The sequence below is a fragment of the Neoarius graeffei genome, chromosome 2 (genome assembly GCF_027579695.1).
Source record: "Neoarius graeffei isolate fNeoGra1 chromosome 2, fNeoGra1.pri, whole genome shotgun sequence".
Lineage (NCBI taxonomy): Eukaryota > Metazoa > Chordata > Actinopteri > Siluriformes > Ariidae > Neoarius > Neoarius graeffei.
Window position 1 is genome coordinate 107,441,041 of NC_083570.1, and position 25,368 is coordinate 107,466,408.

The following is a 25,368-nucleotide window of genomic DNA, read 5'->3' on the forward strand; positions in this document are numbered from 1 at the left end:
GCATGTCTTTGGACTGTGGGGGAAACCGGAGCACCCGGAGGAAACCCACGCAAGCATGGGGAGAACATGCAAACTCCGCACAGAAAGGCCCTCGCTGGCCACGGGCGGGTACATTTCAAGTGTTGAGTCGTCGTCAACTCTGTTATCATTAAACCGGGTGATCTGTTCAAGTTCAAGCACTTTATTCTCATTGTTAAGGCACAATGAAATTTCTTTTGTGCTAGTCCCAAAGGTGCAAAAAAATTAAGGTGTAAAATCTCATCTCATCATCTCTAGCTGCTTTATCCTGTTCTACAGGGTCGCAGGCAAGCTGGAGCCTATCCCAGCTGACTACAGGCGAAAGGCGGGGTACACCCTGGGCAAGTCGCCAGGTCATCACAGGGCTGACACATAGACACAGACAACCATTCACACTCACATTCACACCTACGCTCAATTTAGAGTCACCAGTTAACCTAACCTGCATGTCTTTGGACTGTGGGGGAAACCGGAGCACCCGGAGGAAACCCACGCAAGCATGGGGAGAACATGCAAACTCCGCACAGAAAGGCCCTCGCCGGCCACGGGCGGGTACATTTCAAGTGTTGAGTCGTCGTCAACTCTGTTATCATTAAACCGGGTGATCTGTTCAAGTTCAAGCACTTTATTCTCATTGTTAAGGCACAATGAAATTTCTTTTGTGCTAGTCCCAAAGGTGCAAAAAAATTAAGGTGTAAAATCTCATCTCATCATCTCTAGCTGCTTTATCCTGTTCTACAGGGTTGCAGGCAAGCTGGAGCCTATCCCAGCTGACTACAGGCGAAAGGCGGGGTACACCCTGGACAAGTCGCCAGGTCATCACAGGGCTGACACATAGACACAGACAACCATTCACACTCACATTCACACCTACGGTCAATTTAGAGTCACCAGTTAACCTAACCTGCATGTCTTTGGGCTGTGGGGGAAACCGGAGCACCCGGAGGAAACCCACACGGACACGGGGAGAACATGCAAACTCCACACAGAAAGGCCCTTGTCGGCTGCTGGGCTCGAACCCAGGACCTTCTTGCTGTGAGGCGACAGTGCTAACCACTACACCACTGCGCCACCCCCTAGTAGATCTACACATGTATACGTTGTATATAATGCATACATGCACACGGTCTGTTCTATAACGGCGGGTACATTTCAAGTGTTGAGTTGTCAACTCTGTTATCATTAAACCGGGTGATCCGTTAGTTCAAGTTCAAGCACTTTATTGTCATTGTTAAGGCACAATGAAATTTCTTTTGTGCTAGTCCCAAAGGTACAAAAAAATTAAGGTGTAAAATATTAAGACAAAAATATAACAAAACAAGGGGTGGCACGGTGGTGTAGTGGTTAGTACTGTCACCTCACAGCAAGAAGGTCCTGGGTTCGAGCCCAGCGGCTGACGAGGGCCTTTCTGTGTGGAGTTTGCATGTTCTCCCCGTGTCTGCATGGGTTTCCTCCGGGTGCTCCGGTTTCCCCTACAGTCCAAAGACATGAACGTTAGGCTAATTTGTGGCTCTGAATTGACTGTGAGTGTGAATGGTTGTTTGTCTCTATGTGTCAGCCCTGCAATGACCTGGCGACTTGTCCAGGGTGTGCCCCGCCTCTCACCCATAGTCAACTGGGATAGACTCCAGCTTGCCCGCGACCCTGTAGAACAGGATAAGAGACTACAGATAATGGATGGATGGATGGATGGATGGATGGATATAACAAAACAAAAAACCCAGTACTTACTTAGCAAATACCTGAGAGCTAAGAAAAGTGATAAATAAATAAATAAATAATATGCAAAATGAACATAAATACTCTTTACAAAAGCAATATGAAAATCAAGCAATATGTACAGGTTGTGGATTGAATAGAAAAACAATGTATTGACAGAATCGCCAACAACAGATTTGACATTTTCCCCACCGTTTTACATCTTACCTCCACATGCCTCCCAACCTTGAACTAGCTACCACACGGCATGAAAACAGAATTTTATGGCTTTTAATCATCTCATGTCATCTCATTATCTGTAGCCGCTTTATCCTGTTCTACAGGGTCACAGGCAAGCTGGAGCCTATCCCAGCTGACTACGGGCGAAAGGCGGGGTACACCCTGGACAAGTCGCCAGGTCATCACAGGGCTGACACATAGACACAGACAACCATTCACACTCACATTCACACCTACGGTCAATTTAGAGTCGCAAGTAGCGTCACATTCATTTTGCATTAGAGAGTATTTACTTCACCCTCTTACCACAACATGAGTTTCTCAGACTGTTGCATATTCTGGCCTTCAGACTTCACTTTTTCTGTCAGTATTTTTTACAGGGAGATATGAGACATTGAGGGGAGACATGGGACATCATGTTGGGAGAGTTGGGACACAGTAGGGAGACATGGGACAAAAATAAATACAGAGCTTAATTCTACATGTTTCATTTTTATTTATTATCAAAAGTTGTACCATATGAACTGTATGAACACACAGTGCTGGTACAGTGATAGAAACGTCAGTTTACTCAAAACCTGATGAGACAAAACAGTTCCATTCTCAGCCCAGCTGGAGCGGAGTGTATGAACCCTGCAATGGTGAGTTACCTAGTTTACTCTTTCAATTCAGCAGGAAACATTTTAAACACCGCTGGGGCGGCATGGTGGTGTAGTGGTTAGCACTGTTGCCTCAGAGCAAGAAGGTTCTGGGTTCGAGCCCAGTGGCCAACGAGGGCCTTTCTGTGTGGAGTTTGCATGTTCTCCCTGTGTTTCCTCCAGGTGCTCTGGTTTCCCCCACAGTCCAAGGACATGCAGGTTAGGATAATTGGTGGCTCTAAATTGAGTGTGAATGGTTGTTTGTCTCTACGTATGTCTCAGCCCTGCAATAACCTGGTGACTTGTCCAGGGTGTACCCTGCCCCTCACCCATAGTCAGCTGGGATAGGCTCCAGCTTGCCTGTGACCTTGCACAGAATAAGTGGTTACAGATGATGGATGGATGATGAACTGTCCCAAGGCTCCCCATTTGGACATTTTGAAAAAAAAATCCTTCAATGTTTTTTTCCCACAGAATTTAAAGGACCCATGGCATGGGGGTTTGTTGATGCTTTAAACGGGATTGTGGAGGCTTCCGGATGTTATATCCGCAGCCTTTCTCGAAATGAACCCTCAGAACGTAGATATAGCCTCCTGGAAGAAAGCCCCATTTCAGCCCTTTTCCCAGTGCGTCGTTTTGCTAATGAGAAGCATGGAGGCGGGGAAGGGTAGAGGGTGGGGGCATGCCATGGGGGGAGGGGGAGGGGCTGCCGTCTGCCTCCCAAGCCGGCTGAGAGCGCTCCTCGTCGGGCACGGCCAGGCGGGCGAATGCCCTGGTCCGTCCGCCCTGTCTAAAAAAATGGTACAACTCGAGCCCATGGTAAAACTGGGACTTTGTCGGGTTTTTTTCAGCCTGAGGCCCATGGTAAAACTGAGCAGTTTTACCATGGAGGAGTGGGGACTTTGCCGTTTCCTCCCCCCAACTCGCCCCTGGGAGAACCGCTGCCTCCATGGGCGGCCGGTGCCGCTGGAGGGCCGCCCGCGCGACCTCGGCTCCCGACAAAAGATTGGATCTAGGGCTGACTTTCAATGGATCGCAGCGATGGAGCTGCTCTGCCACTCACGACACCCCGGCCCAGAATCAGGGAAAAATACCGCGCGCTAACGTCATTAAGGTGCGACGCGAGGAAATAAAATAAATTCAACAAATGTTTGGGTTTTTACTGAACAAACAAACAAATAAAATGAACGAGTGACTTAAAAAAAAGAAGGTGGGTGTCTTTGTAAAAACTGTTTTGATTGGCTATTATAACAGAGGTAGCGCAGAGTACCTGGCTAACTGCAGGAAGCGGTTAGCTGCACAGCTAATGTAGCCATTGCAAACGCACCGATTTTAAAACACGGCAAAACGACTTAACAGTTATACACTTACTTGTTCGGTGTTTGTGGCTGATGCGGCAGGGATGCTTAGTACAGACCCAGGCTTCAGTGACAGTTGATGTGCAAAACCTGCCCTGTACTGTCCCAAGTTGTGGAAACATTCCTCAGGAAAATGCTTCCGACAAACATACACCATCTTAGGTAGACTCGACGGCGTATTATTGAAGTAAATAAAATTAAGCCACTGCGTCTTCAGGGGCTCTCCCGTCGGCAGTAAAAACAGACTCTTTTCTGTGTTGTCACATCCATGTACAGCGCAATTTCCATGTTTCGCTCGCTTAGGTGATGCCATGTTGTTGTGTCTTCTATGGTCGCCTCACTACAACTGGGTGGGGCAATCCATACAGTGGGTGGGAATCCAGAGGGGGGGCGTGGGGATCATCTCCCTTGCTGACGTAGTAAAGGGAAGAGCTTATCAACGCGCCGTTTTGACGCGCCATTCTCAAATGTTGGGCATAGTTTGGTTTACACATTATGAAATTTCTAGCCACTGGGGTGACTTAAGAAGGTCAGAGGAACTAATTTTAACGTTAAAAAACCTCAGAAAGTGAAAATTTCATGCCATGGGACCTTTAAGGTTAATAAATAATACTGTACACTGTCAGAAATAGAGGCTACAGTAGGAGTCCATTTCTGTCCCACAAGGTACAATCTACACTAATGTACCCCTTAGGGCTCATTACTGGACCTCAAGGTAACTATGGGTACCTTTTTAGGGTCAAAAAGGTATATACATGTTCCCAATCAGTATATAAAGGGTACAAATAAGTACTTTAGAGGGTACTGATCCAATGACAAGTCATTGTACCCCTAAAAGTACAATGATGTACTTTGTTTTCTCAGAGTGTATACGGTAACTCTTGGTTCCATACTTTAATTCCTAACAAATCCCAAATTCACCAGTGTACATTACACCATAGAATAGAGGAGGAGGTGAAGTAGGAAATACAAGTTCTGGTTGATAAAATATTGACATGCACAAACCAGACTACAGTGTCAAGGTTCATGGCTTCAAAGGAAGTAGGATACTCTAAGGGACAACATTTAAAGGGGAACTGAAGGCAAATTTTTTTATCATCAAAATTCTTTTTATCTCATTTTATTAAATATAGGAACGCATTTCTGATAGCTATTTTGTCACTGCTATAGCAAGTTATGAATGTTTGAAATATGCTCTGTAATATATCAGTCCATATGTCAAAGCAACGGCCATAAACGAGATTCGTTGAGACCTGTGCGAGACATCGTAGGACGGAAATAAAACGTACAGCAGAAATCAAAGTGACCAACATCTGCCAATGTTCCCTGTGTCTGAAATCGCTCACTCGCTCACTACTCCCTACAGAGGGAATTACTGTATAGAGGACTATATAGTGAGCTCATTGGTAAAATGAAAAAACGCTTTCAGACACTAGTCCGTCGCGCTGGTATTTACGTCATTACTGTCGCACAATTAAAGTGTGCCAGATCAGTTGGCTGGTGGGTTTCAAAATAATAAATACATGCATGTGTTTTTGTGATAAATCCACATTATACTGAGCGCATTTCCCACATTAATCAATACAAAGTACCTGCAGCTTTCAGTTCTTTTAAATCAAGGCTGAATCCTTTCTTTCTTCTTCGCCGCTGCCTTTTATTAAATCACATTTCAGACTTTTAATTAGATTTCTTTCAGCGCGATCGCAATGCATGATGGGATATATTGCTTTAGTTAGTGACTATCGTTGTACACTACTTTTCGTGGGATACTTTGAGTGCACTATATAGGGTGTAAATAATCCTCACTAAGGTTTCAGACAGCACTACAAAATGGCGTCCTCACTGTATAGTGCCCTATATAGTGAGTAGGGAGCGATTTTGGACACCGGGGTTGTCCAAAGATGCGCGCGCCCTCTTTTGAATGCTGACATAATCAAGCCGGAAGTTTTGTTTGTTTTGATAGCAATCAGGAAAGTTTGAAAAAAGTAGGCAGTAATCATCATTTAAACTCATTTTTGTGTGACATTTCATTTGGAAAACAGTTTTCAAAATGGCGGCACTGACACCTGGCTGACACTTCACGTTTCAAAGTCTCACACAGGTGTCGTGAAGATCGCGTGGATAAACGACGCCTGCTGTGGACCAAATGAACTAAATTCAACATGGCTAAAAACCGAATAGGCCGATAAGTATATTATTTAATTGCAATTAGTTGCCAATACAAGTCACGATATATAAGGTTACTAAAACCGAAAACATAACTGAATAACACGTTAATTAAGAAATAAAGCAAGTTTAAAAATGACTTCAGTTATCCTTTAACTGCTGTCATCTAAAACCTGATTGGTTGAAATTAATTTATGGGAATACAAACTGTCCCAAGTCTCCCTGTCTCAAGTCTCCCTGCTGTCCCCTACTGATGTGATTACATTTTGTATTGCTTACTGATATTCATAATTATTTTTAATATTTCAAAGACATGGAGTTTGCATGTTCTCCCCGTGTCCGCGTGGGTTTCCTCCGGGTGCTCCGGTTTCCCCCACAGTCCAAAGACATGCAGGTTAGGTTAACTGGTGACTCTAAATTGACTGTAGGTGTGAATGTGAGTGTGAATGGTTGTCTGTGTCTATGTGTCAGCCCTGTGATGACCTGGCGACTTGTCCAGGGTGTACCCCGCCTTTCGCCCGTAGTCAGCTGGGATAGGCTCCAGCTTGCCTGCGACCCTGTAGAACAGGATAAAGCGGCTAGAGATGATGAGATGAGATGAATTTTCATTTCACAAAATATCCACACATGTGACTAAAACCTTTGGACAGTCCTGTATATGTAAAGATTTCAGCTTTTTATGTCACAGCGATATAATTTTGCTAACTGAAATTTAGCTGATAAAATGTCTTTACTGTGTTGAAATTTAATATTCACAATTCCACTGTACATTCAATGCATTTATACACGTAGTGAGTTGCCAGGTGTTGTTTTTTTAATCTGTCTGCAAATTAAAGACATAAAATCTATGTAAGAAACACTTGTACTTATTGAGAAATGTTTGTGACTTTTTATTTCATTGGAAAAAATTGTAGCAGCTCTATCTGAGTCACTCTGATTAGACACTTGAAGCACAGGATGCAGTGGTGGCTCAACAGTTAAAGCTTTGGCTTACTGATCTGAAGGTCATGGGTTCAAGCCACTGATAAGCTGCCTCTGTTGGGCCCTTGAGCATGGCCCTTAACCCTTTTTGCTCCCATGTCATCTACCTCTTTGTGGTATGTCGTTCTGCATTATAGGCACTAGAAAAGCAGCTTTGGGACCAAAAGGTCACTGGTTTGATTCCCTGGACCAGCAGGAATAGCTGAAGGGTCCTTGAGCAAGACACCTGACCCCCAACTGCCCCAGGTATGTTGTACATCGCTCTGGATAAGAGTGTCTGTGAAATACCTGTGATGATGAAGATGTGATGACATGATGTATATTTGTTTTCCAGTTGATACACTCTAATTTCAATTTGAAGATGTGGCAGCGGGGGCGTGGTCAAGCATTGGTCTGTGACCAGAGGGCGGAGTCAGGAAAGGTAAGTGGCAGAATCACTGCACCTGATGTTGGTTAATCTGTGTTTGTGTGTCTTCCCCAGTGACCGCGCCCTATATAAGGAGAGAGAGAGAGCAGAGGAAGGAAGCTCCCTCCCAGCCACAACGCATGTGTGTGTGATAGTGTGAGATAGTGTGAGTGAGTGAGTAAAAGCTGAAAAGCTAAATTAAGTAAAATAAAAAGTTTTCTTCGTGGAACTTAATCCTGGCCTGCCGTCTTTCTGTGCTCCACCCATATGAACTGCCACAGTGGTGCCGAAACCCGGGAATTCGAGCACAGGAAGAACAGCCCCATGGAGTCCTCCCCCTTCATAGACCTGGTCCACGCCCTCGCCACGGCCCAGCAGAGCCAGCACCAAGCGCTAGTCACCCTCCGAAAGGAGCAGGAGCACCGGTTCGAGGCCCTGGTGCTGGCGCAGCAGGAAGACTGACAGGCGTTCCGGCACCTCCTCGTGTCGGCGGGGTCCACCACCTCCACCGCCACAGGCCCTTCTCCCCTCACCCTCACTAAGATGGGCCCACATGACGAACCCGAGGCCTTCCTCACACTCTTTGAGCAGGCAGCAGAGGCCTTGGGCTGGCCGGTGGAACAGCGCGCAGTGCACCTCCTCCCCCTGCTAACGGGCAAGGTGCAGCTGGCCGCGCTACAGCTCCCCGCCGATCACCAGCTGGTCTACGTGGACCTTCGCCGGGCCGTCCTCCAGTGGGTGGGGCACACCCCTGAACAACAGCAACAGCGCTTCCGCGCTCTGCGTCTGGAGGAAGTCGGCCGGCCATTCGTGTTTGGCCAGCAGCTCCGGGACGCCTGCTGGAGGTGGTTGAGGGCTGACAACCGCGACACCGAGGGGATTATCGATCAGGTGGTACTGGAGCAGTTCATCACCCCCCTACCAGAGGGAACCGTGGAGTGGGTCCAGTGCCACCGCCCGGCATCACTGGATCAGGCCATCGAGTTGGCGGAGGACCATTTGGTGGCTGTTCCGACGGCAGGACAGCCGACATCCTCTTCTTCCCTCTTCTCTTTCTCTCTCTCTCTCCCCCTCTCTCCTCCTGTGTCTCGTCCTCGCCCCGTTCCCCCACCGCAGAGGCGGGGGCCGGCCCCGCCCCAGCCGGCCCGTCACACCCGCGGTGCCTTCCCGTTTTCCCCTTCTGTGTCTGTCTCTTCCCCCCCCCAGGTGGGTGAGCCCCAGAGCACCGGTGCAGAGAGGAAGCCCGGGCCGGTTTGCTGGTGCGGCGGGGAGCCGGGCCACCTCCAACAGCAGTGCTCGATGATGGACATGGGCGCAGTGGTTCGGATCCCCGATGCACCAGGAGCCGCCCTCGATTGGGCCGGAGCGTATCGCATACCGGTGAGTATCCAAGGGGATACATATCAGGCTTTGGTGGACTCTGGCTGTAATCAGACCTCAATTCACCAAAGCCTGGTGCAAGACGAGGCATTGGGGGGAGCACAGGGGGTGAAGGTGTTGTGTGTGCACGGGGATGTTCACAGCTACCCTTTAGTGTCAGTCCACATTCTTTTCCAAGGGGAAAAATTTAGAGTAAAGGCGGCGGTTAATCCTCGCCTCACCCACTCGATAATTTTGGGGACTGATTGGCCGGGATTCGGGGAGTTAATGAGCCATCTAGTGAAGAGTGGGTCCTGCTGTAGTTCAGCAGGGGGAGGTCCCGGTGTCGCTTTGGCTGGAGCAGCTGTCACAGAGCCATCTACGTCATCTCCGCGTCAGAGTGAGGAGCAACAGGCTCCTCCTCCCTCTCTCGGGGAATCCCTTGGGGATTTCCCGTTAGAGCAATCGCGAGACGAGTCTCTGCGGCATGCGTTTGACCAAGTGAGAGTAATTGATGGTCAAACACTCCAGCCAAACGCCACCCCATCCTTCCCCTATTTTTCTATTATGAAGGATAGGTTATACCGAGTGACGCAGGACACTCAGACTAAAGAGAAAGTCACGCAGCTTTTGATTCCAAAGAGCCGCCGGGAATTGGTATTCCAGGCAGCTCACTTTAATCCCATGGCTGGACACTTAGGGCAGGATAAGACACTAGCCCGACGAATTGCCTGGTTCTATTGGCCAGGGATTCGCGGCGATGTCTGTAGGTGGTGTACGGCGTGCCGCGAATGCCAGTTAGTAAATCCAGCAAGGCAAGGCAAGGCAAGTTTATTTATATAGCACATTTCATACACAATGGCAGTTCAATGTGCTTTACAAAGGAAAAGCAAAACAGTAAACAATAGAAAATAAAATTACATAAAATAAATGGGGAAGAAAAATAATAAGAATTAAACAATAGTAGAAATAAAATAATAAAATGAAGTAAAAATTCAGTTAAAAAAACAGCAGAATAAAATAGAATAAAAGTTAAGTAAAGTTTAAAACATGCAGAGATTGTAAAAGTTAAGAAAGTTTAAAACATGTAAAGATGATGAAATTTATCAGTTAGCAGAAAGCATCTGAAAACAGCTTGGTCTTTAGTCTAGATTTGAAGCTGCCAACAGCAGGAGCATTTTTGATGTCCTCTGGGAGTTGGTTCCATAGCTGTACTGCATAGTAGCTAAAAGCTGCTTCACCACACTTTGTTTTAACAACAGGTTTTACCAGTAAATTTTGCTGCTGCGATCTGGTAGATCTGATTGGGTTAGGCCGCTGCAACATATCAGAGAGGTAATTGGACCCTGTACCATTTAGAGATTTGTACACCAGCAGCAATACTTTAAAGTCAATTCTATAGCTTACTGGAAGCCAGTGAAGGGACCTTAGAATTGGAGTAATGTGCTCTGTTCTTTTTGTTCGTGTGAGAACCCTAGCTGCTGCATTTTGAATCACCTGAAGTCATTTGATGGTCTTTTTTGGGAGGCCTGTGAAGAGGCCATTGCAGTAATCAACCCTACTAGAGATGAAGGCATGTATAAGTTTTTCCAGATCATTTTTTGACATAAGTCTTCTTAGTTTGGAAATGTTTTTTAGGTGATAAAATGCCGTTTTAGTGATTGCTTTCATGTGACTGTCAAAATTTAGCTCGCTGTCAATGAAAACATCAAGATTTTTAACCATATCTTTTGTTTTAATCCCCTTTGTGTCAAGAATAGTGGTAATCCTGAGTCTTTCATCTTTTTTCCCAAATAGAATTACTTCTGTTTTATCTGTGTTCAGCTGAAGAAAATTTTGTGACATCCAGTTGTTGATTTGGTCGATACACTGGTAGAGACATTCAAGGGGGGCATAGTCATTAGGTGATAGAGCGAAATAAATTTGGGTGTCATCTGCATAGCAGTGATACAAAATTGAGTTGTTCTTGATAATTTGTCCAAGTGGGAGCATATAAAGGTTGAATAGTAATGGTCCAAGAATCGACCCCTGGGGAACACCACAGGTCAAGGACATTGATGTTGAGGTACAATTTCCCATGGTAACAAAGAAGCTTCTATCTTTTAAGTATGATTTTAACCAATTGATAACTTTACCAGTCAACCCAACCCAGTGTTCAAGTCGATATAGCAGTATGTTGTGATCAACAGTATCAAAAGCTGCACTGAGGTCCAGTAACACCAGGACCGATGTTTTGCCTGCATCAGTATTAAGACGTATGTCATTTATAACTTTAATCAGCGCTGTTTCAGTGCTATGATTGGCACGAAATCCTGACTGAAAGTTATCAAAACAGCTGTTTGATATCAAGAAGGCAGTTAATTGATTGAAGACAATTTTTTCAAGGATTTTCCCGATGAATGGTAGATTTGATATTGGCCTGTAGTTGTTTAATACTGAAGCATCCAGATTATTATTTTTAAGTCGGGGCTTTACAAAGGCTTTTTTCAGGGACACAGGAACAATGCCAGTCTCTAGGGATGTATTTATGATCTGAAGCACATCTGTAATTATAAGGTGAAGAATAGACTTAAAAAAGTTGGTGGGCAGAATGTCCAATTCAGATGTTGAGGAACTGAGATTTTGTACAGTTTTTTCAAGAGTCTCGTAATCAATTAAACAAAATTCTGACATTGTGTTGAAATTGTCTGTCTGTGTCACTGGTGATTGCAGCTTTTCAATTATTTGCAACTGAGATAAATTATGAGCAATATTCTGCCGTATTTTATCAATTTTACCTTTGAAGAAGGATGCAAACTCATTGCATTTATTAACTGAGAGAAGTTCAGGTACTAATTGTGGTGGGGGATTAGTTAGCTTCTCTACTGTTGAAAATAGCACACGAGCATTGTTCATATTCCTGTTGATGATGTTGGAGAAGAAAGATTGTCTTGCTTTACGAATTTCATAATTATATTTACAAAGCATCTCTTTATGAATTTGATAATGGATGTGAAGTTTAGATTTATGCCATTTTCTTTCAGTCTTTCTACATTCTCTCTTTAGCAATTTAACAGCTGGGTATTGCTTCCATGGTGCTTTCTGCTTGTCATTGACTCTTTTGATTTTGAATGGAGCAATGTCATCCATAATTTGGGTCATATTTAAATTAAAATTTTCCAGTAAATCATCTACAGAGTCTGACATCTTGGTTGAGATCCGAGAGAGAGCTTGCTCAAAGAGGACACGTGTTGTCGTTTATGACTCTCCTACCCATAGTCATTGAGCTGTTCTGAATGTGAGGAGACATAGAAACATCAGAGAAAACACAGAAATGATCAGATAAGGCCAGGTCAACAACAGTAGTAGAAACAGTAAGACCCTTTGTGATGACGAGGTCAAGGGTATGACCACGAGAGTGGGTCGGCCCCTGTACATGTTGTACTAGGTTGAAGTTGTCAATAAGTGCAAGTATTTTCTCTGGCATAAGTGTTTTCAGGATTATCTACATGCAAGTTAAAATCCCCAGATATAATAAGACAGTCAAACTCTAAGCAAATGACTGACAACAGTTCACCAAACTTTTCCAGAAAAACTTTGGCTGAATGTCTCAGAGGCCTGTAAATAGTTAATAACAATATGTTAGGAGAGCATGTAACAAGTGCACATAAGTGTTCAAAAGATGTAAAATCACCAAGTGAGGACTGTTTACATTGAAAAGAGGCTTTGAATATATTTGCGATCCCTCCACCTTTCCCCTGTTGGGTAGCATTCATAAAATTAAAATTTGGGGGAGCTGCTTCAATAAGGGTGGTAGCACTATTTGCTTGATCCAGCCAAGTTTCAGTTAAAAGCAAAAAAATCAAGATTGTGTTTGCAGATAAGATCATTAATTAAAAATGACTTGTTTGAAAGTGATCTAACGTTCAGAAGAGCTAGCTTTACAGAAAGTCTAGAAGTAATATCCGCTTGGGCACTCTGATGTTGTTTTGAAACAGGAAGGAGACTAGACTGGTTTACCCCCTGGGTTAAATATGCTCTATGTTTTCTATTTCTTATCAAAACAGGAATAGAGAATGGCATAGGCATACTGGGTCCCAGCTTGTTTTCAAAACTACACCCAATGCAGGGACCCACAGCACATCATACAAGACTCTCTGTATGTTCCATGACGTTGGGGGGGGGGGGGGATTGGAGATGTCGTATTTTTTAGATGGTGAAAAAGATTGGTAGCCAGCTGAAAGTCCTGGGCGAACAGAATTCAGTCTGTTGGTTGATTTTTGATGAACTGGGTACACTGCTTGTCGTGAATGATTTGGGCTGGAAAAAGAGAGTGCAGCCATTGGCAGCAGTCTCTGCATACTTTTAGGGAAATCCATGCAGGGGGGAGACGGAGATGGTACAATAAAGTCAGAAGAGCGAGACTGAGATTGGGACTTTGGTGAGGTCTTTGTGAGTGTCTTCATGACTGTCTCTGTGGTGACTGTCTCCCTGACAGTCTCTGTGATACTTGCATGGGGTCGAGATGTGGATGATGCAGCCTTGGCATGATTGTCTTTGGTCAGGTCCTCAATCTGTATGGAATCGCATGATGGAATCGCATGCTCACATTCTTCTTGTGATTGTTGATGTCCTTGGCAGTCTGCCCCAGATGGTTCTTGGCAGTCTGCCCCAGATGGTTGTGTGTCCTTTGTGAAGACTTGCATAGATGATTGTTTTGGCTTTGCAGAGGTATTGTTGATATTTGTAACTGGGTCAGTCTGCGATATCTTATCAACTGTTTTCCTCAATGTTGGCTGAGAGAAAATTGCATGTTGTAGAGCGAGGCTATAGTGATCCGCTAAAACTTTGGTCCCAATCCGGCTGAGTTCAGTGCTATTTGGCTTGAAGAATTCTCTGCGATTCCAGAAAAGGTTAAAATTGTCTATGAAGTTCATACCAAATAAAAAACAAGTTTTTCCAAGCCAGGTGTTAAGACTGAAGAGTCGAGTAAATGCAAAGCTTCCCCTTGCAGGGAGTGGGCCACTGATAAAAGATTGTATTCCAGTCTTATCGAGATCAGAAAAAAGTTTTCTGAAATCATCTTGGACAAACAGCTGTTCTCTGAAAACATCATTTGCGTGTTCTCGCCCCTGCCCAGCTGCACCGACCTCATAGATCACCACATTGAGACGCCCCCAGGGGTGGTAGTGCACAGCCGCCCTTACAGGCTACCTGAACACAAGAAAAAAGTGGTTCGGGAAGAACTCGAGGCCATGCTCAAAATGGGCATCGTCGAGGAGTCCCACAGTGACTGGAGCAGCCTGGTGGTCTTGGTACCCAAGATCAATGGGTTGGTCCGGTTCTGTGTAGACTATAGAAAAGTCAATGCGGTGTCTAAATTCGACATGTACCCAATGCCTCGTATTGATGAGTTGCTCGATAGACTAGGCACGGCTCGCTTTTACTCGACACTGGATTTAACAAAGGGTTATTGGCAGATCCCCTTAACTCCATTATCCAGAGAAAAAAACGGCCTTTTCCACACCGTTCGGCTTACACCAGTTCGTCACACTTCCTTTTGGGCTGTTTGGGGCGCCCGCTACATTCCAGCGACTGATGGATAGGGTCCTCCGCCCCCACACCACCTATGCGGCCGAGTACCTAGACGATATCATTATTTATAGTAATGACTGGCCGCGGCACCTACAACACCTGAGGGCCGTCCTTAGGTCGCTGAGGCGGGCGGGTCTCACAGCCAACCCGAAGAAGTGTGTGATTGGGCGGGTGGAAGTACGGTATCTGGGCTTCCACTTGGGCAATGGGCAGGTGCGTCCCCAAATTAACAAGACAGCAGCAATTGCGGCCTGCCCGAGGCCCAAGACCAAAAAGGGGGTGAGACAGTTCCTGGGGCTGGCTGGCTACTATCGTAGGTTTATACCTAATTATTCAGACGTCACCAGCCCGCTGACTGATCTGACTAAAAAGGGGGCACCAGATCCGGTCCAGTGGACGGAACAATGCCAGCGGGCTTTCTCTGAGGTGAAGGCTGCACTGTGCGGGGGGCCACTGTTACACTCCCCTGACTTTTCTCTCCCCTTTGTGTTGCAGATGGACGCGTCGGACAGAGGGCTGGGGGCCATTCTGTCCCAGGAGGTGGAGGGGGAGGACCGCCCCATCCTGTACATTAGCAGGAAGCTGTCGGTGTGTGAGGGGCGCTACAGCACCATCGAAAAGGAGTGCCTGGCAATCAAGTGGGCAGTCCTCGCCCTCCGCTACTACCTCCTGGGGTGCTCTTTCACCCTCTGTTCGGACCATGCGCCCCTCCAGTGGCTCCACCGCATGAAGGATGCCAACGCATGGATCACCCATTGGTATCTGGCACTCCAGCCCTTTAATTTCAAGGTGGTCCACAGGCTGGGGGCGCAGATGGTCGTGGCGGACTTCCTCTCCCGTCAAGGGGGGGGGAGTCAACTGCAGGCTGGACGGCTGCCCGGCCTGAGTCGGGCGGTGGGGATATGTGGCAGCGGGGGCGTGGTCAAGCCCCCATGTGTGTGTGTAGAGTGTGTGATAGTGTGAGATAGTGTGAGTGAGTGAGTAAAAGCTGAAAAGCTAAATTAAGTAAAATAAAAAGTTTTCTTTGTGGAACGTAATCCTGGCCTGCCATCTTTCTGTGCTCCACCCATACGAACTGCCACAGAAGACCAATCTCGGTTTTGCAGAAATTGCTTCACAAAACACTTACTATCAATGTAATAATTACATTACAGGCATTTAGGAGACGCTCTTATCCAGACCAACATACAACATACCCAGAGTAGCTGAGGGTTAGGTGCCTTGCTCAAGGGCACTTCAGCCATTCCTGCTGGTCCAGGGAATCAAACCACCAACCTTTTGGTCCCAAAGCTGCTTCTCTAATCATTAGGTCTTGACTTCCCCATAATAATGAACTCATTTCGAGTCACATCAGAGTGGACAATGAAGAAACCGTTAATCACAAAGATTAGTTGGTATTTCATTTGATCTAACACTTGCTTATTTTATTCTATTTATTTAACAATAATAATGCCCTATTGTAATACCCTACTCTCAGAACACACAACACGTTCAAACACTGAGTGATTAGGTGGCAAAAGCAGAAGACCACATCAGCCAAGAACAGGAATCTGAAGCTATAGTGGGCAAAGGCTAGAAACTGGATGGTTGAAGATTGGAGAAATGTTGCCTGGTGTTTCCTGGGAATGCTGGCCATGAGCCACAAATACATTTATTTGTAGCATGGACCCAACCATGACCCAACTAAATGGCTGACAATTGGCCAAAGTGTGTCATCCCTGGGGACCTGACGTTGGACCAATGGCCAAAATTATAGTGGTCTGACATTGGCACCCAACCTTGACCCAACCAAATGGCTAGTCTGTTTAAAGCTTAACAATTTTTCATCCATCCATCACTGCTTATCCTTTGGAGGGTCGTGGGCAAGCTGGAGCCTATCCCAGCTGACTATGGGCAAGAGGCGGGGTACACCCTGGACAAATCTCCAGATCATCACAGGGCTGACACATAGAGACAAACAACCATTCACACTCACATCTGAACCAACAGGTACATCTCACATCTGAACCAACCCGGGCTCAAACCCAGGACCTTCTTACTGTGAGGCGACAGTGCTAACCACTACACCACCGTGCCGCCCGCTTAAAAATTTTGGAAATAAGTAAAATAAAATACACTTTATGGGCAAAAGTTTGTGGACACCTGGCCATCATATCCATATACAGTGGTGCTTGAAAGTTTGTGAACCCTTTAGAATTTTCCATATTTCTGCATAAATATGACCTAAAACATCATCAGATTTTCACACAAGTCCTAAAAGTAGATAAAGAGAACCCAGTTAAACAAATGATACAAGAATATTATACTTGGTCATTTATTGATTGAGGAAAATGATCCAATATTACATATCTGTAAGTGGCAAAAGTATGTGAACCTTTGCTTTCAGTATCTGGTGTGACACCCTTGTGCAGCAATAACTGCAACTAAACGTTTCCCGTAACTGTTGATCAGTCCTGCACACCGGCTTGGAGGAATTTTAGCCCATTCCTCCGTACAGAACAGCTTCAACTCTGGGATGTTGGTGGGTTTCCTCACATGAACTACTCGCTTCAGGTCCTTCCACAACATTTCGATTGGATTAAGCTCAGGACTTTGACTTGGCCATTCCAAAACATTAACTTTATTCTTCTTCAACCATTCTTTGGTAGACCGACTTGTGTGCTTAGGGTCGTTGTCTTGCTGCATGACCCACCTTCTCTTGAGATTCACTTCATGGACAGATGTCCTGACATTTTCCTTTAGAATTCGCTGGTATAATTCAGAATTCATTGTTCCATCAATGATGGCAAGCCGTCCTGGCCCAGATGCAGCAAAACAGGCCCAAACCATGATACTATCACCAGCATGTTTCACAGATGGGATAAGGTTCTTATGCTGGAATGCAGTGTTTTCCTTTCTCCAAACATAATGCTTCTCATTTAACCAAAAAGTTCTATTTTGGTCTCATCCATCCACAAAACATTTTTCCAATAGCCTTCTGGCTTGTCCACATGATCTTTAGCAAAGTGCAGATGAGCAGCAATGCTCTTTTTGGAGAGCAGTGGCTTTCTCCTTGCAACCCTGCCATGCACACCATTGTTGTTCAGTGTTCTTCTGATGGTGGACTCATGAACATTAACATTAGCCAATGTGAGAGAGGCCTTCAGTTGCTTAGAAGTTACCCTGGGGTCCTTTGTGACCTCCCTGACTATTACACGCCTTGCTCTTGGAGTGATCTTTGTTGGTCGACCACTCCTGGGGAGGGTAACAATGGTCTTGAATTTCCTCCATTTGTACACAATCTGTCTGACTGTGGATTGGTGGAGTCCAAACTCTTTCGAGATGGTTTTGTAACCTTTTCCAGCCTGATGAGCATCAACAACACTTTTTCTGAGGTCCTCAGAAATCTCCTTTGTTCATGCCATGATACACTTCCACAAATATGTGTTGTGAAGATCAGACTTTGATAGATCCCTGTTCTTTAAATAAAACAGGGTGCCCACTCACACCTGATTGTCATCCCATTGATTGAAATCACCTGACTCTAATTTCACCTTCAAATTAACTGCTAATCCTAGCAGTTCACATACTTTTGCCACTCACAGATATGTAATATTGGATCATCTTTAATAAATAAATGACCAAATATAATATTTTTGTCTCATTTGTTTAACTGGGTTCTCTTTATCTACTTTTAGGACTTGTGTGAAAATCTGATGATGTTTTAGGTCATATTTATGCAGAAATATAGAAAATTCTAAAGGGTTCACAAACTTTCAAGCACCACTGTATGCTTGCTGAACATCCCATTTATTCCCACTTTGCTGTTGTAATAAGCTCCACTCTTCTGGGAAGGCTTTCCACTAGATTTTGGGGCGTGGCTGTGTGGATTTGTGTTCATACAGCTACAAGAGCATTATGGCCCTTTTCCACTACCCTTTTTCAGCTCACTTCAACTCGCTTCAGCTCACTTCAGCCCGACACGGCTCGCGTTTCGACTATCTCAAAACAGCACGACTCAGCTCGCTTCAGCCCTGCTTAGCCCCCAAAACTCGCATGGTTTTGGAGTGGGGCTGAAGCGAGCCAAACCGAGCTGAGTGAGGCTGGGGGCGTGAGCAGACACTCCCCTGTGCACTGATTGGTGAGGAGGAGTGTCCTCACATGCCCACACACGCCCCGCAAGCACGCTGGGATCTGTAAACACCGGAAACCCGGAAGAATAATAATTACGGATTACGAGAATTTGTGGAGCCTTATGCGCCTCGCCTCATCTATACGCTCTTGCCAATATCTGTTGGCGTTGTCGGTGACAACAAGCCACAGCACCAAGACCAGCAACACTAACAACTCCATGTCCTCCATGTTTATTGTTTACTCTCCGGGTCGTGAGACTACCGCTTAAAAGATCACTGATGTCACTGTTTGCGCCGCTTAACGACATCACGTGACGTCCACCCACTTTCGCTAACTCCACCCAATGTGTCCACCCACTTCCAGCCAGCACGGTTCAGCGCGGTTGTAGTCGAAATGCAACTCCAACAGCCCCGCTCAGCTCGACTCAGCCCAACTCAGCACGGCACAGCTCAGCCGCGTTTGTAGTGGAAAAGCGGCATTAGTGAGCTCAGTCAAGGAGGTCTGGGGTTCAGTCGGTGTTCCAGTTCATTCCAAGGGTGTTCAGTGGGGTTGAGTTCAGTCATGGCTCTGTGCAGGACACTCGAGATCTTCCAGTCCACCTTTAACACACCATCTCTTCATGGAGCTCTGTGCTTTGTGCACAGGAGCATTGTCATGCTGGAGCAGGTTTGGATCTGTTAGTTCCAGTGAAGGGAAACTGTAATGCTACAGCAAACAAAGACGTTCTGTACTGTTGTGTGCTTCCAACTTCGTAGCAACAGTTTGGGGAAGAACCACATATGGTGGACCATGTGATGGTCAGGTGTTCACATCCTATAATACATACAAAACTTGTGTTTGGCCTCTAATAACTATATGTCTTGTGAAATCACTATTTCCAAGCTGCATCATTTGGGAATTTTAGTTACTAAAAATCTTTTATGTTGCAATTTTATGCTAACACGTGCAAAGTGACTAGCATTAGTTTAGCTTTTGTGCTAATCTCTATTTCAACTTGATTGAAATCCAGGACAGCTTGAGCGATGACTTAACTGTGTGTGTATTTTTAAGGATATTCACACACACACACACACACTACCTATCAGTGGAGATTTGTTTCTGTCTGCACTTATGGCTGAGATAAGCAGAGCAATCCTCTTCAATCACTACCTCTATTTACATTCACACCTGACCGAGAGGAAACAGAAGGAGACGCTTCGACCCGAGGAAATTCCCTGCTGCAATTCATCTTCCCCCCTCCCCCCGCCACGTAATCTCAAATTATCCAGATAACTGCATCACAACCGTGTGAAAGTTCCTTGTGGTTGAGAATCAGCATTGTTAGACATTTTCTCGCATGTTTTTCATGAATAACGAACCACTATTTTGTCAGTGTTAAGCTTGTGAATGGAGAGGCACACCTAATAAATATGACTCGGTAAAAGTCGACGCTACCACAAAGTATTTCAGAACAATAACATTACTAGTCATTTTATTGAATATGTTTCTGACCATGCAGATTACACCTGAGAGCTGCCCTTTAAAAAAGAGGCCCCATACTGATCCACATCCTCACCTGTGTCTGGATGTTCTTGTGTGTGTGTGTGTGTGTGTGTGTGTGTGTGTGTGTGTGTGTGTGTGTGTGTGATCACTAGGAATTGGTGTAAAGAGTCATTTGTATTTGAATCAATTTTTGAAGGTATGCAAAAGTTATGCAAAGTTAAATGGTTATATTTAACATTTTTATGATGATTATCACTGTGAGCCACAACCTCACTACAACCCCAATTCCAAAAAAGTTGAGACGTTTTATAAAATGTAAATGAAAACAGAATGCAATGATTGGCATATCCTTTTCAACCTATATTCAGTTGAATATAATACAAAATATAGAGAAGATATTTAGTTTTCAAACTTATAAACTTTATTGTTTTTTGTATATATATATATATATATATATATATATATATACGTATATATATATATATATATATATATATATATATATATATATATATATATATATATATATTCATACTGAATTTGATGCCTGCAACACGTTCCAAAAAAGTTGCCATGTTTACCACTCTGTTACATCACCTTTTCTTTAAACAACACTCAGTAAGTGGTTGAGAGCTAAGGACACCAATTCTTGGGTTTCAGTCACATGACTTTTCTTAGTGATTTCACTTCCAGTAAAACATCTGGTGGTCAAGCAAACCAAAATGTCTGCCGTAGTGCAAACAACCAGTGATAAGTTATCAGAATACGCTTGTAATCTAGAAGCCACTGCTTGCTTTAGATCTATTCAGAAGATTGCTGTGTGCAATGGAATCGACCCCTACAGTCTGGGAAAGAAGGATTTGTCATACGATCAGTGTTGGGCACGTTACTTTCAAAAAGTAATTAGTTATAGTTACTAGTTACTTTTCCCAAAAAGTAACTGAGTTAGTAACGGAGTTACTTTGTCATAAAAGTAACTAATTACCAGGGAAAGTAATTATTCCGTTACATTTTGTCCCCCCCCCCCCCCCCAAAAAAAAAAAAAAATCAAATTCAATTAGTGTAATCATAATAAAAGTGAATGTTAAATGTGTTTAATGACTGAAATGGACACTTAACAGAACCAGTTAGTAACATTATCTACACTATATTAATATTTTTGTGGGACAATGTGAGATAAGACATCTATCAAATGTAATATATTTTTGCAGTTATTAAAATTATGTTACTAATTACTGGCCACTGACGAGGACAAACGCTTTGTTCCTCGACATAATGTGCATTGCACGTAAACACTCTTGCCTTTTATTTCAAGTAATGAAAAGTCCTGGCTGTATTTCCAATGTGAAAGCGCAGTGCTGGGCTGACCGCTCGCCATCGCTGGGTCTTCCGATTGAAAGCGTGCGCAGTAGTGCAGTAGGCGTGGCCTACCTACATATGTTGTCCAAATCTACTCTGATTGGCTTACTGTGCCGTTGTCTCGTGTCTCCCCGCCCCACACTAAAGCAGAGTAAAGAAAGGCTGAGCGAGCAGCGTGCCAGATGAGAACAGCTTTAATAAAGTAACGCATAGTATTTTATTGTAAGTAACGGGAACGGCGTTATAACGATGTAAAAAGTAATTAGTTAGATTACTCGTTACTAAAAAAAGTAACGCCGTTAGTAACGCCGTTTATTCTAACGCCGTTATTCCCATCACTGCATACGATCTCGAAAACTACCCTTCAGTCGAGTTCCCCGACATCTCGAACTATCTGGTGTTGCAGACGTCCTTCTACACCGCAAAACAGATGGAAGCATGGAAGAGTATGGAGGCTTACAACTTTTTTGTCTGTGGCTGGGTAAAGGACCTCGCTATCAAGTCACTGCCAAACAAATCTTGTATTGTTTTTGCCCGTGTAAGGATGTTTTTTTTAAGCTTTTTGTTCGCATCTTTACAACGAAGTGCTGCAAGTTGAAGTATAAACAAACAACAGTTGGCTTGATTCTCACTTGTGTTGGCTCTTATCTCTCAGGTAAATCATTCACAAAGATCATCAGAAACCCCTTTAAAGACCTGGATCTTAGTTAAACAAGACGGAGAAGTGATCACGGCGCATTGTTACTGTATGGCTGGGGAAGAGTTTTGTCGTGACCTTCATGCATATGGACTTTATTATTCGTAGTTGTTTTGATTGTGTGCACTTACTGAAAGATTGGTTGAAAAGACAGCTAGGACACCCTGTTAAAGAAAGCGAGACACGTGCTGTTTTCAGTATGTCGGCCATCGAGTGAGGAGTAAACAAAGAAACAGCTGGGGACTTTAGAGCTTCGTGACTAAAAAAAGTACCATAAAATAATGACACATAGCAAGAAAAGTACTTGGAAAGCACTAAGGACATAGCTGAGAGGGAGATACAAACCTTTCACCAAGTGATCACTACAAACTCGAGCATGCTTCGACTCGGCTCCCTTCGATTTTAGTGAGAGCTTCATAAGCCACCTTTCTCAACGTCTTTTTGTGAAATCCTGTGTTCGTTCACCTTTTTTTATTAGCTCATGGGGAATGCTGAAGAAACTTTTATCAGTTTCACGGTTTGATCGATTCGAACAACCTAAAAGAACGCAAGCGTAAGGCTTTTTTAATGCGAGCAATGCACCTTCTTCATGCAAACGCTTTGTCAGCTGAGCTTTGGTAGACCACCAGCTAAAGTTTTGAATAACTAATGAGGAGGATGTGACATCATGTGAAACCCAAGAATTGTTGAAGTTTTGAACATGAAATTTCCATTCTTGCTTGATATACGACTTTCTGTTATCATATTTTGTGCTTCATAACACGCCACACATTTTTAATGGAAGGCAGGCAGGCCAGTTTAGCGCCTGCACTCTTTTACTATGAAGCCATGCTGTTGTAACACATGTAGAACGTGGGTTGACATTTTCTTGCTGGAATAATGAGGAACGTCTCTGAAAAAGACATCATCTGGATGGCAGCATGTTGCCCCAAAACCTGTATGTACCTTTCAGCATTAATGAAGCCTTCACAGATGTACAAGTTACCCATGCCGTATAACACATCCCCATACCATCACAGATGCTGGCTTTTGAACTTTGAGCCAGTAACAATCTTGATGTCTGTTTCTTCTTCGGTCTGGGGGACACAATGTCCATGATTTCCAAAAACAATTCGAAATGTTGACTTGTCAGGCCAGAGCACACTTTTCCACTTTGCGTCAGTCCATCTCAGATGAACTTGGCAACAGGGAATTTGGCAGCGTTTCTAGATGTTGTTGATCTATAGCTTTCGTTTTGCATTTGTAGATGCAGCAACGAACTGTGTTTACTGACAACGGTTTTCTGAAGTGTTCCCAAGCCGATGTAGTCATGTCCTTGATACAATCATGTTGGTTTTTAATGCAGTGCCACCTGAGGGTTTGAAAGTCACATCATTCAGTGTCAGTTTTCAGCCTTGCCCATTACGTTCAGAGATTTCTCTGGATTCTCTGAATCTTTTGATGAGATTATGGAGTGTTGATGGTGAAATCCCTAAATTCATTGAAATTATACCTTGAGAGACATTGTTCTTAAACTGTGGGACTATTTGCCTATGCAGTTTTTCGCAAAGTGGTAAACCTCACCCCATCTTTGCTTATGAACGACTGAGTCTTTTCAATTACCAGTAAACCAGATGAACAGTCAGTTCTTGAAGTTGATGTGTTGGAAGCAGGAAAAATACTTGGATGAATGGAAGAAGGTGGCCTGGCCTGATTAATCACATTTGCTTTTACATCATGTGGATGGCTGGGTTTGTGTATACCACTTACCTGGGGAAGAGATGGCAAACCTTGGGTCCTGGCATTCATGTGGATGCTACTTTGACATGAACCACCTTCCTAAACATTGTTGCAGGTCAAGTACACCCCTTCATGCCAGTGGTATTCCCCAATGTCAGTGGCCTCTTTCAGCAGGATAATGTGTACTGCTACAGTGCAAAAATTGTTCAGGAATGGCTTGAGGAACATGACAAAGAGTTCAAGGTGTTGACTTGGCCTCCAAACTCCTCAGATCTCAATCCAATCCAGCATCTGTGGGATGTGCTGGACAAACAAGTCTGATTCATAGAGGCCTGACCTCTCACCTTACAGGACTTAAAGGATCTGCTGCTAACATCTTGGTGCTAGATGCCACAACACAGCTTCAGAGATCTTGCGGAGTCCAAGCCTTGATAGGTCAGAGCTGTTTTGTGGTACAAGGGGGATACTCAATACTAGGCAGGTGGTTAAATGTTATGGCTGATCAGTGTATATGCAGTATATATACTGTAATGTCTGCACTGTATGTCTAATTAGCACTGTATTTGCACTGTAATTGAAGCACTGCCAGGTTTGCTCTGTAGTATCAGTACTGTAATATCTGCACTGTAATACTGGTCATGTAAATACTTGCACTGTAATGTAAAACTCTCACATCTGCATTATAATGTCAGTACTCTCAAGTCTGTACTTTAATGCACTATAATATCTGCTCTTTATTACATAATGTCTGCACTTACAGCTGAGATAAGCAGAGCAATCCTCTTCTACCACTGCCTCTATTTACACTTGAGCCTGACACACAGGAAGCAGAAGGAGATGCATTAAACTGAGGAAATTCCCTGCTGCAATTCATCTTTTTTTCCGAAACAGAATGCAAAAATCCTAAATTATTCAACATTAAAATGGTGTGAAATTTCCAAGTAGTTGAGTGTCAGCATTGTTAGACATTATACTGTAATGTGTTTATTTCTATATTTAATGTCTGCATTGTAATATTAATACTGTAATGTCTGCAATGTAATTTCATGGACTGTAATGTTTGCACTATAATGCCAGTACTGTAACGTCTGCACTGGAATGTTAATACTGTCATGTCTGCTCTGTGATGTCTGCACTGTAATTTCAGTACTGTAATGTCTGCACTGTAATGTCAGTACTGTAATGCCTGCACTGGAATGTTAAGACTGTAATGTCTGCACTGTAATGTAAGTACTGTAATGTTTGCACTGTAATGTCTGCACTGTAATTTCATGTACTGTCATGTCTGCACTATAATGTGAGTACTGTAATGTCAGGACTGTTATGTCTGCACTGTGATATCAGTACTGTAATGTCTGCACTGTGATGTTAATACTGTGATGTCTGCACTGTAATGTCAGTACTGTCATGTTTACACTGTAGTGTCAGTAATGTAATGCCTGACCTATAATGTCAGTACTGCAATGTTAATACTGTACTGTCAGTACTATAATATCTGACCTATAACGTCAGTACTGTAATGTTTGCACTGTAATGTCAGTACTGTATTGTCTGCACTGG

General features: G+C 44.1%; 1 long non-coding RNA gene across 1 annotated transcript; it reads left to right on the forward strand.

Annotated features, from left to right (window-relative positions):
* The first annotated feature begins 7,242 nt into the window (after window positions 1–7,242).
* On the forward strand, window positions 7,243–24,703 carry LOC132874815 (uncharacterized). The gene is made up of 3 exons (XR_009651709.1): window positions 7,243–7,345; window positions 7,434–7,520; window positions 24,569–24,703. It is a non-coding gene; the product is annotated as an uncharacterized LOC132874815 (long non-coding RNA).
* Window positions 24,704–25,368: the final 665 nt, after the last annotated feature.